Raw genomic sequence first — 13,793 nt, forward strand, 5'->3', positions numbered from 1 at the left:
ATACTGATACTATAACAGTGAACAAACAATGTCTGCCCTCATGAAGTTAATATTCAATTGCAGGGAGACAGTCAATAAACACACCAGTAACTTATCCAGTATATATTAGTATAGGAGATAGCCAGTGGTGCTATAGAGAGGAATAAACAGAGTGGGGCTATGGGAAATGGCAGAGGGGTTGGGCAGATGTGGCAGGGCTGTGATTTCTAACAGGAATGTGACACGTGAGCAGTGACATGGCAGGCAAAAGTGTGTGAGGCTGATTGTCTGGCCAAGGATCTCACAAGCAGTTTAGTGGGGTAAAAGCCTGCTGTGGCTGAGTTTGAGAGACAAAGGGAAGAGACCAATTGGGAACAGCACTCATGGCTGGACAACTCTTCCAAGGAATTTTGCTTTAAAGAGAACCAAGAAATGCTGAAGAGGTATATAGATCAGAGGGTTTTTTTTCTTTTCAGATGAAAGAAACATTCACATTTTTATGTGCTTTAAATACAAAAACATTATATGGTGCTTTGAAAATTAAGGGAAAGAGTCCAGGGTTAGGAAGTATGTGGAAAGGCCAGAAGGAAAAGAAGACTTTTCAGCAGTTCACTCTGTACCTGAATCATGCTTTTTTTGTATATGGACCAGTGCGGAGCAGGCAAGGACCAAGAGGCAAGTGAAAACCGTGATAGAGATGAGGGATGAAGGATAGTTAGAAGCGTTAGAACTTTCTCCTAACAAGAACGGGAAGCCCTAAAGGTTCATTGTTGTTATTGTTTTAACAAGAAGTCATACTTTCAGATTTGACCTTTAGAAAACTTACTCTCACTACAATATGAAGAACGAAATAGGAAGACCTGATGCAAGAAAACCAGTGGGCGCTGTTAGAGTAAGCCACGGGATGAGCTGGTGTTAGAGCAGAGACTGGAGGGTAGAGACAGGCTGACAGCTTTTGGGAGTTGCAATCATCTGGATTTGCTAGGTAGTTGGGTCGGTGGGTGGGCAGGAAGAGTAAGCCGAGGCGTATAGCCAGATTCCTGGTTCTGGTAGAGCAATAAAATACGGTGGGAAGATAATGAACTGACTGAAATAGGTGTCTCCTTATGCTTCTCTGGAAAGCTACATTTACGTTTCTATGTAGAAACTTGCATGAGGCCCTTTCGGAAAGGTTAGGAGCTGCAGGCGCCACTGCAAAGCTGCAGCTCCCGGCTGAGAGGCAGGGACAGAGACGAGACCCTGGCGGAATGCTCGGGCCTGGGCTACTTCTGCACACGTCAACCATTCAGGCGCTGCCCTTGTGGGTGTGCGCTCTCCCGGGTCTTGAGCAGCCAGTAGGGCCCTGCTTCAACCTCAGGGTGCTGCTCGGTGCCACCTCGAGCGCCTTGGTGGAGGAGAAAACCGGAGTGGGGATATGGGGAATGGTAGTAGGGTGCGGCAGGGGTTCTCGAGCCTTCCAGGGCTGAGTGATACCCACGCGTTTGCCACGGGCTACGTCCTGAGTGGGTGTCTTGTGTCTTCCAGCTCGAGCCATAGGTTCACAGTGCGGCGCACGGAGGGGCCCGGGCGTACCCAGCGGTGGCTACCAGCGTCCTGCCGCTCAGCCTGGCCGTGGCTTCTCTCGTCCTCGGCGGTACCCAGGCGGCACGCTGGGTCCGGAGGGTCGTCGGGGCTGGGCGCGTGGCGGGTGCCATGGGAGCGACCACGTGCACCGGACCCTGCGCGTACTTGCTGCAGAGGGTGGACCAGACGCGGGCGCAGGGCCACCCCCACCGCACCGGCCGCCTGTGTCCCTGCTCTCCTGGCTGCTGCGGCTTATTTTGCAAGTGTAATTCGTGTCAGTCTTTCTTGAAGAAAACTCGGCATCCAGGAAGGAGATAAGGCTCCATTCCATTAGAGAACAGTCAGTCTTCGAAGTTTCAACATACACTGGAAACTCCCAAGTAGGAGGCTGTTCATGGAAGTGACATTGTAATCGCAAAAAATCAGAAGTAATTCTGAATGTCAAACAAGAGGGGAATGTGGAATAAGCTAAAGGAGCTCACTAAAAATGATGACACAGATTAGTGTTTTCAACTCCATCAGGCTCAACATCACCTTTTTATAGTACTAAATATTTTGTATAATCTCCCTTAGTTATTCTGGAATTAAATTCAAAGGTAACATACCTACCTAAGTGCATAATTTTTTAAAAGTTGCAATAATAGAAAACAAGTAAAATAAAGCACTTCTTATCCATCCAGGTCCAATCAGGAAAACAAGCCACTCCAGGTATTTTGAGTAGAGATCATTTAACAGAGGGGGTTGGTTACAAAGGTATGGGAGGGGTTGGGAGAGGAAATAGAGAGGGGTAGGGCTGCCCAGGCTTAGGAACTTCAGAGCTTGGACACCCCTTAGAACTGGAGAAGCGAAAGGGAACATGGCGCCACTCAGAGTGTCTGAGCACGCTACATCATCAAAGGAACCCAGAAGCCAGTGAAAATGGTTTTTCCCTTATCTCCCCTTCCAGGACCTTCCAGAACCCTCCATTGGCAGAATCTCAAAGGAAGACCAATGGGAAGGAATCTGGGAACTGCAGCTTGGAAGTTTCCAGCCCCAGAGGTGATAAATAGAGTTTCAACAGTGTGTGTGAAGTCAAGAGACAACAGTTTCAATTTGCAAATTTTTAAGTGCAATTACATTTGAGGATATAATGAAGACGCCAGATACTGTATCTACTTTTAAATACCTTTAGATTGAACAGACCTAAGGCAATGTTCTACTAAATGTTGTAGAGAGACACTTTCTTTATATGGCGTTGGGGGTGCTGAAAACGTACATTCCCACGTGTAGGTGGCCAGCATGAACGCGTGACCACAAGGCTGATAGATACAGGTGGTTGCCATGGTGAGTTGAATAATGCTGGTGATATTGCCAACAAAATTTTCCAAACGGTTGAGTGGGCAGTCCATGACAAAAAGTGCCAACAAAACTAACCTGTATTATTTGAAAGTCCTGTGTGTATTAAAACCATGCCATAAAACTTTGTGTTTATACATAAAATGGAGCTAAATTCTGGGCTTGAATAATTATAAACAGGCTTTCTTGCCTACATGAATGTCCATCTAATTTCCTGATCCTTTGCCTTCTAAATGCCAGCTGCACACCCTCCCCCAGTCCGCTTCCATCACGGTGACATAATACCTCCACTAATTTTCAGCAGTCTCCCAAGGGGCTGCTCCTATTAAGACCACTGGTAGAGTTGTATATTTTGACATGGAAAAATTCTTATGATCTGTTAAGCAGAAAGCAGGTTTTAGAATGATTTTATAGAATGGTTCCATTTCATGATTTTAGGCAGGGATATATGTACATATGAGAAAAGATTTAGTAGTATATATGTATATATGCCAAAATGTTAACTGTGGTTATCTTTGATGTTGGAATTTGAGGGGTGATATTTTTCCTTTTGTTTTATCTGTTTTCTTAAATTTCTATAGTTAGAAATTTTTAAATGTATTCAAGGAAAAAAAAAAGGACAATAGGTGAGAACCTGGGGCCTGTCTTTCTTGGCTCAGAGCATCAGTCAGCAGGGGTCGACCACTTGACAGCTCCTGATGCGGTATTTGCTCAGAAAAACTATGGGTCCTCCCAGAAACGTCACTTGCCTTCCTGTAAACAAACCACTCAAGAGTGCATGATGTTTCCCAGGGCTTGTGGGAAGAGTATTTCCTTCCTCAAACAGACACCACTGGTCCATTCTGCATTTTTGCCTTTGTGGCATACAGTTTCCTTTAAGAACGGGCCACTTTGCAATATGGAAACAATTGCCTACATGCTTGCACAACACATCTCAGGTATAAAATCTCCCAAACGGGTATAGCCAGGGCCAGGCTTAGCCAACTATTTCCCTCCCAATAGGACAGGCTGAGGGTGGGTGTCAGCAAGAGGTGTGGGTGAGATGCAGTGGGTAGCAGACTGCATGGCTTGTGGCCCACCAACAAAGTCCGGGCAAGGGTGGCAGGATGGTGCTGCTTGGGGTGGCCCTGGCATTTTCCAAATAAGTGCCCAGTAGAATATAACCCAATACACTGTCTCCTAACCAAGTGACCAGCCTCTAAGATCCCTTCCCTGGCTAGGCCCTTGTGTTTGGATCAACAGGCAGGGTGTGGTTGTACCTGAAACATACATCTCCTAAGGCTGAATGTCTGGGCCAAGACTAGGGATAGCTTCCAGATGTGGGTCTTGCATCTGGGCCAGCTATCAGGAGGCAGCTTATTTGAACAAAGGCTGTGAGTACTCAAAGAGCCCCAAGGTCCGGAGAAGGCTGCCAAGACCTGGTGTGCGGATGAGCGCAGAACAGACCTTAATTTATGGTTACATGAGAGAAAGAAAGCTGCGCTTTCTAGTCCTTATTGACGCATATGAAGCAAGGTGTTCTACTATTGCAGGGAAGACAAATAGCTTCATTCATATTACTAAAATAAGAGGCTTATGCAAAAAGGACTGACATTCTGATGCATGCGGCAACATGGCTAAACCCTGAAGACATCATGTTGAGTGAAATAGCCGGAAACAAAAGGACAAATCGTGCATGATCTCACATGTGAAATCATCAAAATATGCAAATTCATGTCAGAAACTAGAATACAGGTTACCAGGGGCAGGGTTGGGGGTGGAGAGTGGAAGTTCATGCTTAATGGGTGCAGAGTTTCTGCTGTTCGGTGACAGATGGTGGCGAGGGAGGGTAGCACAACATTAAGAATGTATTTAGCAGTCCTGAACTGCATGCTTGAAATGGCTAAAATGATTAATTTCTGACTGCATGTTCCCAGAACAGAACCGTACATCATAAAGAGTGAACCCTAAGGTAAACTATGGACTATAGGTAATAACAATTATTATAATGGTAATGTCTCACCAATTGTAACAAAGGTCCCACACAAATGCAAAGTGTTAATAATAGGGAAAAACTGGGGGGGGGGGGTGGAGTATGTGGGGACTCTGTGCTTTCTACATGTCTTTTCTGTAAACCAACAACTGCAGGCACTGCAGACATTGCTGGTGGGACTGCAGGTGAGCATATCCATTGAGGAGGGGAATTTGTCATATCTATCAGAATTTCAAATATATATACTCTTTGGCTCAACAGTTCCACTTCTGAGAATTTGTCCCATAGCTACATGCATGCAGGTGAGATGACATATGGATGAGATTATTCACTACAACACTGTCTGTGATGGGAAACTCTGGGAACAAACAAGTGGCTAAATTATGAAACACCCATGGAATGGAGCCCTGCGCTGCTGGAAAAGGAATGAGGGTGTACTCTAAACACCGATGCTGGAAATGCTCCATAACATCTTAGTTAGGAAAAACAAGCAAGGCTCAGAACAATGTCTATAATTTGCCACCTTTTGTATCAAAAGGGATAGAAGATCAGACACTTTATTTGTATTCTTTCAGTTTTGCAAAACAAAACTCTGAATAGAGATTTAAAAAGCTCTAAAATGAAATTACCTGTGGGGAATAACTGGACAAGACAGCGGTCAGAGGAAGACTTTTCACTCTCCTCTTTCTGTTATTATTGATTGTCAAATGTTAAAAACTTAGATCTATTCTTAGGGAGGGATTCACATATACTACATCGGGAGGATAAATATGCTTAAGTTTTTTAAATGAAATTCAACAATATGAAAATAATAATAAAAAACAATATGTATGTGCAAAAAAATTTAGTGGCAAGGATTTTAATTATATGTTGTTTAAAGGGAAAGTTTGGAAGCAACATAAACAGTCAACATTTGAGTAACTTATGGTACATTCATATGATGGAATACTAAAAGCTATTTAAAATATCATTGAAGTATATGTATTGGGCATTGTATTCCACAGAGTGGAAAACACGTTAGAAATGTGAATGTATGGTCTCATACAATACTTGTAAAATGTATATCTGTATCTATAGAGATAGAGGTAGATAGATGATACAGATACAGAGATGTGTATGGATTATAGATATAGATGTTGCTGGGGATTCAATCATGTCCCCCACAAAAGGCATGCTCCAGTGCCAACCCTGGTGCTGTGGGCGGGAAGCCGTTTGTAAATGGGACCTTGGAAGATGTTATTAGTTAAGCCCAGGCTGAATGAGAATGGGCTTTAATCCAATATTGCTGAAGTCTTCATAAGCAAAAGAAACTGGACACAGAAAGAGAAGCCACCAGTGACAGCCCTAAACGCTGGAAGTCAACAGAATCCTGAAGAGAAAGGAGAAGATGCTTCCACCTGCATTGCCATGCGACGGAAAAGCCAAGGAAGAGGATTGCTGGCAGCCGGCCCCTTCTGGGAGAAAGTCTTCTGGGAGAAAGCGTTGTCTTGCCGAGGTCTTGATGTTGGACTTCTCCTAGCCTCAAAACCATAAGCCAGTGCATTCCTGTTGTTTAAGCCAACCCAATGTATGGTTGTTTTAGCAGCCAGGAAATTCAAACAGATGATATAAATGATGATACAAAGACAGAGACAGAGATAGAGACACAGACACAGAATAGATAAACTCGGTAAGGGTAATACAGGCGTACTCGGAGATATTGTGGGTTTGATTCTAGACCATCACAATAAAGAGAGTATCGTAATAAATGCAGTCATCCCAATTTTTTGTTTCTTGGTGCACATAAGTGTTATGTTTATACTATACTCTAGCCCATTAGGTATACAGTAGCATTTTATATAAAAATGTACATAATTAAAATGTGACACAAAGACACAAAGTGAGCACATGCTGTTGGAAAAATGGCACTCATAGACTTGCTCAATGCGGGGTTGCCAAAACCTTCCATTTGTAAGTAACACAATATCTGAGAAGCACAGTAAAGTGAAACGCAATAAAACAAGGGGTGCCTGTACCCGAAATGTCATCAGTGGGTCCAGTAAAATGACAGTTCACGATCAATTTTTAACTTTGTCTTTTTCTTAGCTGACTTTTCTGATCTTATATATTAGCATTACAATTAATGTCAATGAAAAACAGTGTTCCAAATATATGGGTAGGTCTGAAAAATATTTCGTACAATGGGATCATTACAAATATTCTGCTACAGAACCAGCTTTTTCAACTTGAGAATCCATCATCAGTATTTTCCCATGTTAATAAATACACATCTCCAAGTAAATTTTGGGTGATAGGGCTAAAGTCTTTATGATTTTTCATTTTTTTCTCATTTGAATTTTTTGACTTTTCAGCCATTAACGTTTAGCATTTATATAATGAAGAAATGAGAAAAAAATTAAAAAGAAATATCTTACCTTTGTCTACTACTGGTAGTTTTCAAAGCTCATTTGACCTATTAATTGTGCAAATTTTATGCAGAAACAGGCAGGGCCATGATAACTCTAATGCGAAACAGGGTCTGAGGGGACTGAGGAGATTGGCTGGGGATGTACAGAGCCAGTACGTAAGGCCTGCCCTGGTGATGCTCACTTTGCCTTCCCGGGAATCCTGATGTGCCTATCCAGAGTCCTGGCCCTAGAAAAGGGGACACAGTCACCAGAAATGCCCAAATAGGTCTTCACAAATAGGGGCAAAGCAACGAAAGAAAGCGTTCTTTGGAAGACATTTGCTTGAGGACCTCTACCTCCATCCCCACATACACAAGGAACTGTAATACAAGTCTCAAGAATTCTCTTTTAAATTTTCTTCTAAATATGCTTACCACTGTATGAGGGAAGAGTCACAAACATTTCCAGAGAAAGTTATTTCCACTTAAATAAAAAAGAAGAAAGAAGGATTATACTCATCTCTAGATTTTTTTCAAAAATTTTACTAAAGAGCAAATTCCTTAAGGGTAAAACCATTTTAATTTCTGCCTTTCAATGGTTAGCCCATCACTTTGCCCAGTGTATTCAATAAATTTTGGACAGTTTTAGTGGATGAATGAATGGATGACTGGGATAGATGGATGGATAAATGGTTATTTCAGATGAAGGGAAAATGGGTGGTTGGATGGAAGGGTAATTGGGGTGGATGGAAGAAAGGGAGGGAGGAGGGAGGCAGAAAGGATGATTGGGTTGGTTGGATGGAAAAGTGGTTATATGGAAGAAAGAACAGTTGGCTCACTGGCTGGCTAGTTGCATATAATGGAACAATGGGCGGGTGGATGGGAGGATGGATTGATAGATGGATGGAATGGATGGATGGATAAAACTGAAATTGATATTAATATATATAACAAGACTCTCATTCAAGTCATATGGCCTGTCTCATTTTAGTTGCTGACAATTCTCTTCTCTTCTAAGAAAGGTGGAAATATCACAGCTTTTTTTTTTCTCTCATTAGTCTCATTAACAGCTGCCAAGACAGATGCAGAGCTCCAACTGCGATTCTTTCTTTTCACATCCATAGAATGGCAGAGACATGAGCAGAGGCCAAGCCGAGGAGGTGCATGGGTTAGTATTTATCTTATAAATGAGGCAACTAACTGAACCTCTCCTTGCTAATAATGAATGTCCAAGCTATTAGAGACCTTATGAAATACCATGCATTTGAAATAAAATTGTAGCCCATAGAAATGAACAAAAGAAGAGAAAGGGGTCATTAAAGTCATTCTATGGGATGGGACAGGTCACCCACTGTGGTTACCGCCAAGGCTAAATTACAGCATGCCCGATGCCATCTGCCCCCCGTGTTCTTCCCATCATTACAAAAGCTTTTTATTCCAATTTATTTTAGGAGTGCCAAAAACTGTGTTTCTAATTCTATTCCTCTCTAGTTCTTTTTATAGTACTCAAATCCGGGCAAATTAACAATACTATAAAAATGTCCCACCCCCACCCCCGCGCCTTTTTTTTTTTTTTGTATTTTAAGTCAGCAGTAAGTTTAAGTATCCTGAATTTCCTGCTTCTTTGGAATTCATCACCTGCTGTTCTCAGTGCCAGCTGCAACTGCACATTTTCAAAGCACATGTCTACCTGCTGGACTGCCTGCCAGGCTATTAGCAAAGCCAGTGGACAAATCACACACTTGGGTGTGTTTAGATTCTGTCACTTTAATGAAAATGAAAAGCTCCAGGCTGCCTGCAGCCCCTCCCATTGTTTGCAAAAGAACTGGGAGCAGGAGGCAGGGGTTCATTTAGAAAATGCCAGCAGGCAAAAGGAAGTTCTGGTGTGCCCTTTATCCAAGAGGAAGACAGTCAATTAGTGTCCTGAGCTTGTTGGGGTCTTTTTATTTTCATCTGTAAACAAGTGCATTTTCCTGAAGTCATTGAATTAAGGTGCTATAGAGAGTGCTGCCAGAGCCTCACCCCTTGCCCTTGTCCTTACCCTCCCGAGCTGGCAGGCTGTAATTCTGCCAGAACCATTCTCCTCAGCCTGGGGCTTTCTCTTGCCCTAGAGCTGCCTTCCCCAGCTGGGCAGCAGGCCATGCTCCGGGGAACGGGTGCCCCTGGGAGCAGTCTCCCAACAAGGATTGGCAGGAGTAGGTATACAAATACCCCGGCTCTCCTGCCCCTCAGTTGGGACAACTCTGAGACGTGTGTTCTCCCTTGGCTTCCAGAGCTTCCGGAGCTGAATTAGGCTTCAGTCACCAGCACGGCAGCGGGCTTGACAACGCCGGCTTCCCTCGCAATTTTCCCTTTTCTATTGCACGCACCACTCTTCCGCCTGCATCTCCTGGGATCATTTTCAAAACAAACTACTTGATCTGGGATTTTTTTTCAGGGTCTCATTCAGAGAGAACACAAAAGAAGACAGGGCCCAACTCTACCAGTGGGATATTTTGTGGGTGGAGGAGGCAGTTATTGACCATCTGGAGAGATTCCCTTATGTATCAGAAAGTGTGGCCACCTGGACGGCCTGAGCTCTGTAACGCAGTTTGGGGCCCTCTGGCTGCCTTGTGCTCTTCAGTCCCGGGGATGACGGGGTGATGGGGGGCCCAGGCCAAGGCATTCAGAACCAGCGCGTGTATGAGTAGACAGAGATTAGTGCAATGGAGGGACAGTGACGAGATAGAACGATCCATTGGGTTTCCCTGACTTCCCACCTGCTGTATATCCTCCTTCCCAACCTTGACAAAGTGTGAGGTTGGAGGTGGAAGGATAGTGAAAGAGAAGAGTTCTGAATGATTGGAAAAGAATGAGGGAAGAGCACGGAAGGACTACCTCGTCCTGCTTATTCCTTTTACAGCCAGTGTCGTTTTTCTCTCCAAAGTACACTTTTTAGTGTGTCTGGGAGGGTCTGCTAGGGGACTATCAATTTTTGTTTGAAGATTTCCTTATTTTGCCCTCACACTTTAGTAATAGTTTATCAAGGTTTTGAAGTCAACACTGGTGGTTATTTCCTCTCAGCATATGCATTGTCTTCTGGTATCTCTTGTGGATATTGAGAAGCTTGTTGTCACTCTGTCATTGTTTTGTAGGTAAGTAACTCTTTTCTGGTAAGAAACTCTCTGGTTTCTTCATCCAGACAGTTTGAATCCCCCTTTCCATTAATTCTCAGATCTTCTCAGCCATTATCCTTTTGAAAGTTGCCATTCTCATTCTTTCTATACTCTCTTGAAATTCCTCTTAAGCATATGACAGCTTTTGTTATTCTATCCTCCCTGTCTCTTAAGCCTTCTTTAATATTCTTGATCTCCCCTTGGTCCCATCTTCCAACTTACAAACTCTACCTTCAGTTGTGTCTGAGCTGCTGCTTAATCCTATCCACTGAGTGTTTGGTTGAAATTATCTTATTTTTCATTTCTAGAAGTTCTATTTGATTCTTCTTCAAATCCATCTGGTCATATTTATCCTCATTCATGATTGTCTCTTCTGGGCTTTCAATTTTAAACAAATTATTTAATACTCTATCTGATTATTCTCTTATCTGAAAGCTACATTTGGTGTGGGTGCTTACTTTCACTGATGACGGAATGTGTCTTTTGGCTCTTCTTCAAACACGAGTTTTGTAAATTTTTTTCATTGCTCTGGGAATTCTGTGTAGCTGGGATCACAAAAGGGTCCCTCCATAGTAGCTTTATTTTTGCTTTTGCCTGCCTCAGGCATAGTCAGGACAACTAAAAACTCACCACCTCTGTGAATTCCCCTTTGGTGTCTTTCCCTCAGCTGAGCCTTGGAACCTCTCCCCCTGGCTGCCATAGCACTTTGTACACATCTCTTTTGCACCTCAGACCATACTCTATTTTGAGGCTCACAAACCTGTTTCTTTGAATGACCTGTGACCCCCTTAGCATTCCTATTCATTTGTTTTTGAATCCTCAGGTCCAGCCCAGAGCTCATAAATGGTTGTAGAATGAATGACGTGGAGAAATAAGCCCTCAGAGCCTGAGCTTCTTTGAAGGGGATGAGATCTGTCATCCTTTGGGGGAGATCACAGATCCTTCAGAGTTGAAAGATGCATTATTTAATTCAACTCACATGACCACCACATGAAATGCTTAATTCTCTGCAGCAGATAATTAATGAGAAGGCAGCAATGACTGTGCCTTCCCCACCGTGCCTGGCAGCTGCTCCCCATAACATCCCCATGTGCAGTCTTTGTGCCATGTGAGCTAGGAATGGTTCCCGTGGAGAAGATGCACCAGGCAATATCAAATTCTAACTTTTTTGAGACCAAAAAGAGACTGAACCTGACACTGATTCCCTTGGGCATGCCTTGTACTTGAGATTCTTCAAAACCAAATGGCAGCAGTCAAGAAAGCCACCCTGTCAACTATCAGTGTCCACTATCTAGTCCTCCCTTTTTTGCTGGACTGAACCCTCTTTGTGAACAGGGACCACAGCACTTAGGAACTTACACATCCCTATGGCCAAGCTGGAAGCACAGAGCTAAAAAGTAAGCTCAGTAGAATTTTGATCCATTGCCTTGCAAGTTAAAGAGAGTGTTGCATTTGATATTCAGCATGTATAATATAAGTATCGTCTCCCTCAGAATACTAGAAATTCTTGATAAGGCTAACGTCATTTTTGGTTTGTGCTACACTTTTTTGTTTTTACTAAAACGCTTTTTGGTGGGGTAAAAAGGATTAGATACGCTATTTGTTTTTAATGGCTCCAAAGAGCTATCTTCCCCTGCCCCCTAGTGGCTTCATGACAAACTGTAAGAACCTTCATGATTCTTCCCCAATTTCCTTGTTTCTCCTGTTCTCAGTCTATTGCTTGTGAAAAAAAAAGACTTTCTTAAACTTACACAACCTCAAAAACTTCCCTATGATAAAAATGAAATGAATTTAAGTGCATCTTCTCCAAGGAAAAAATGTGCAGTGCAAGGCACCCTCCTAGACACAGAGAAGCTTGGATTTAGGACGTGATTCCCCTTCTATAGATTCCGGCATGTCCATCAACCTTGGCTTTAAATACTTCCTGGGACAGTTGTTCAAGTCAACTGTTCCTTGACTCAACAGCCCCGTCGTATCCAACATGAAGTGCTCATACCTTCTCCAGCTGCATCCTACCTAGCTGAAAGCACCCACATAAGGCTCAAACATATGGTTTTCTGGCCCCCACACCCAGTTCCCTGGGCAGCCAGGGATAGCCCCACTGCACTCATGTGTGGGCAGCTCCTATACTCACGTTCTGTGGTGCTCTCCACACAAACACTAGTTTGCTGGGCTCCCCAACTGGGTACCTAGACTTGAAAACATAATTCACAGCATGGTCTGGCCAATACCAACCACAGATATCTCCAGTAAAGTAACAGGCCATGCAAACCATGTCTCTATTTATGTAATTTCAGCTTCTATTAGTTTCTTTATCAAACACATAATCCAGTTGGCTCATACAGAGAGAGCCTTCTAAGATCTTCAAATCTACTGCTGGCGAGGCATCTCATTTTGTCCTCATAATGGTTGTTTTATTTCTTCTTTTCTCAGTACAAGAGTAGGAAATTTATTCCATCCCTATTATTTGCCAGGAGACTGGATAAGATAAAGAGAAATTCAAACCTGAAGGATTTCGACCATAAAAGAGAGAGCTTCCTGCCAGTAAAGGGTGATGAGAAATCCTGGGATTAAGAATCAGAAGATTCTTGATCTTGGACAAGACTCTAATCCTCTCTGGCTGTCAGATGACATGAAATTTAACTCACCGCACTCTTGGAAAGACAAAATGAGGGGAACAAATTACGGAGAGAAGATATTAACCTTGGACTGACAGTTGAAGGATGCTATACAGTTTTAGAAACTTCTTCCAGAAAACCACAATGACTCTTAGGAAATTAGCTCTCCTGTCTCTAGCTAATGGGAACCTCTATTCACAAAATCAGGTGTGCAAGGAATAATGTTTTGTTTTGTTTTTCATGGGCAGGCACCAGGAATCAAACCCAGGTCTCTGGCATGGCAGGCAAGAATAAGAAATAATGTTTTTTATTATCCTTAAATCCAATTCTAAATCTGATATTCTGCCAAGTTGGCAGGATATTCAATTTTGACCACTATTAGATCCCACTTCCTCTCCCCCACCCCCTCACAGATATCCCCCAGCCTAGCATTGAGTTGCTGTGCTTCAGGCCAATCCAGAGCATCTGGGAGACTCCTGTGCTCTTTTTTCTTTTTTCTTTTGAGTGCCCAAGTTTGCATGGTCTCTTTAAGTCTGTGGCTAGGCTGCTTCCATGCTTTGCTTGAGGGTCTCAAATTCTTAGTCATTCTTGGCAACTTCAGAGCCCAGGGCCCAGCCAATATGGTGCCCCACACAATATGGCGCCCCACATAGGCATCTTTTCTGAGGATTTACCAGTCACCAGGGAGCTGGGGTTCCTCTACTCTTGATACTGCCCACCTCTTTTCTCTTTTGAATCTTCTAGAGCAACTTCTCAAGCAATTCTGAAAGACAGGAAGAGCCAAT

This window comes from Tamandua tetradactyla, chromosome 18 (genome assembly GCF_023851605.1).
Source record: "Tamandua tetradactyla isolate mTamTet1 chromosome 18, mTamTet1.pri, whole genome shotgun sequence".
NCBI classification, from domain to species: Eukaryota; Metazoa; Chordata; class Mammalia; order Pilosa; family Myrmecophagidae; genus Tamandua; species Tamandua tetradactyla.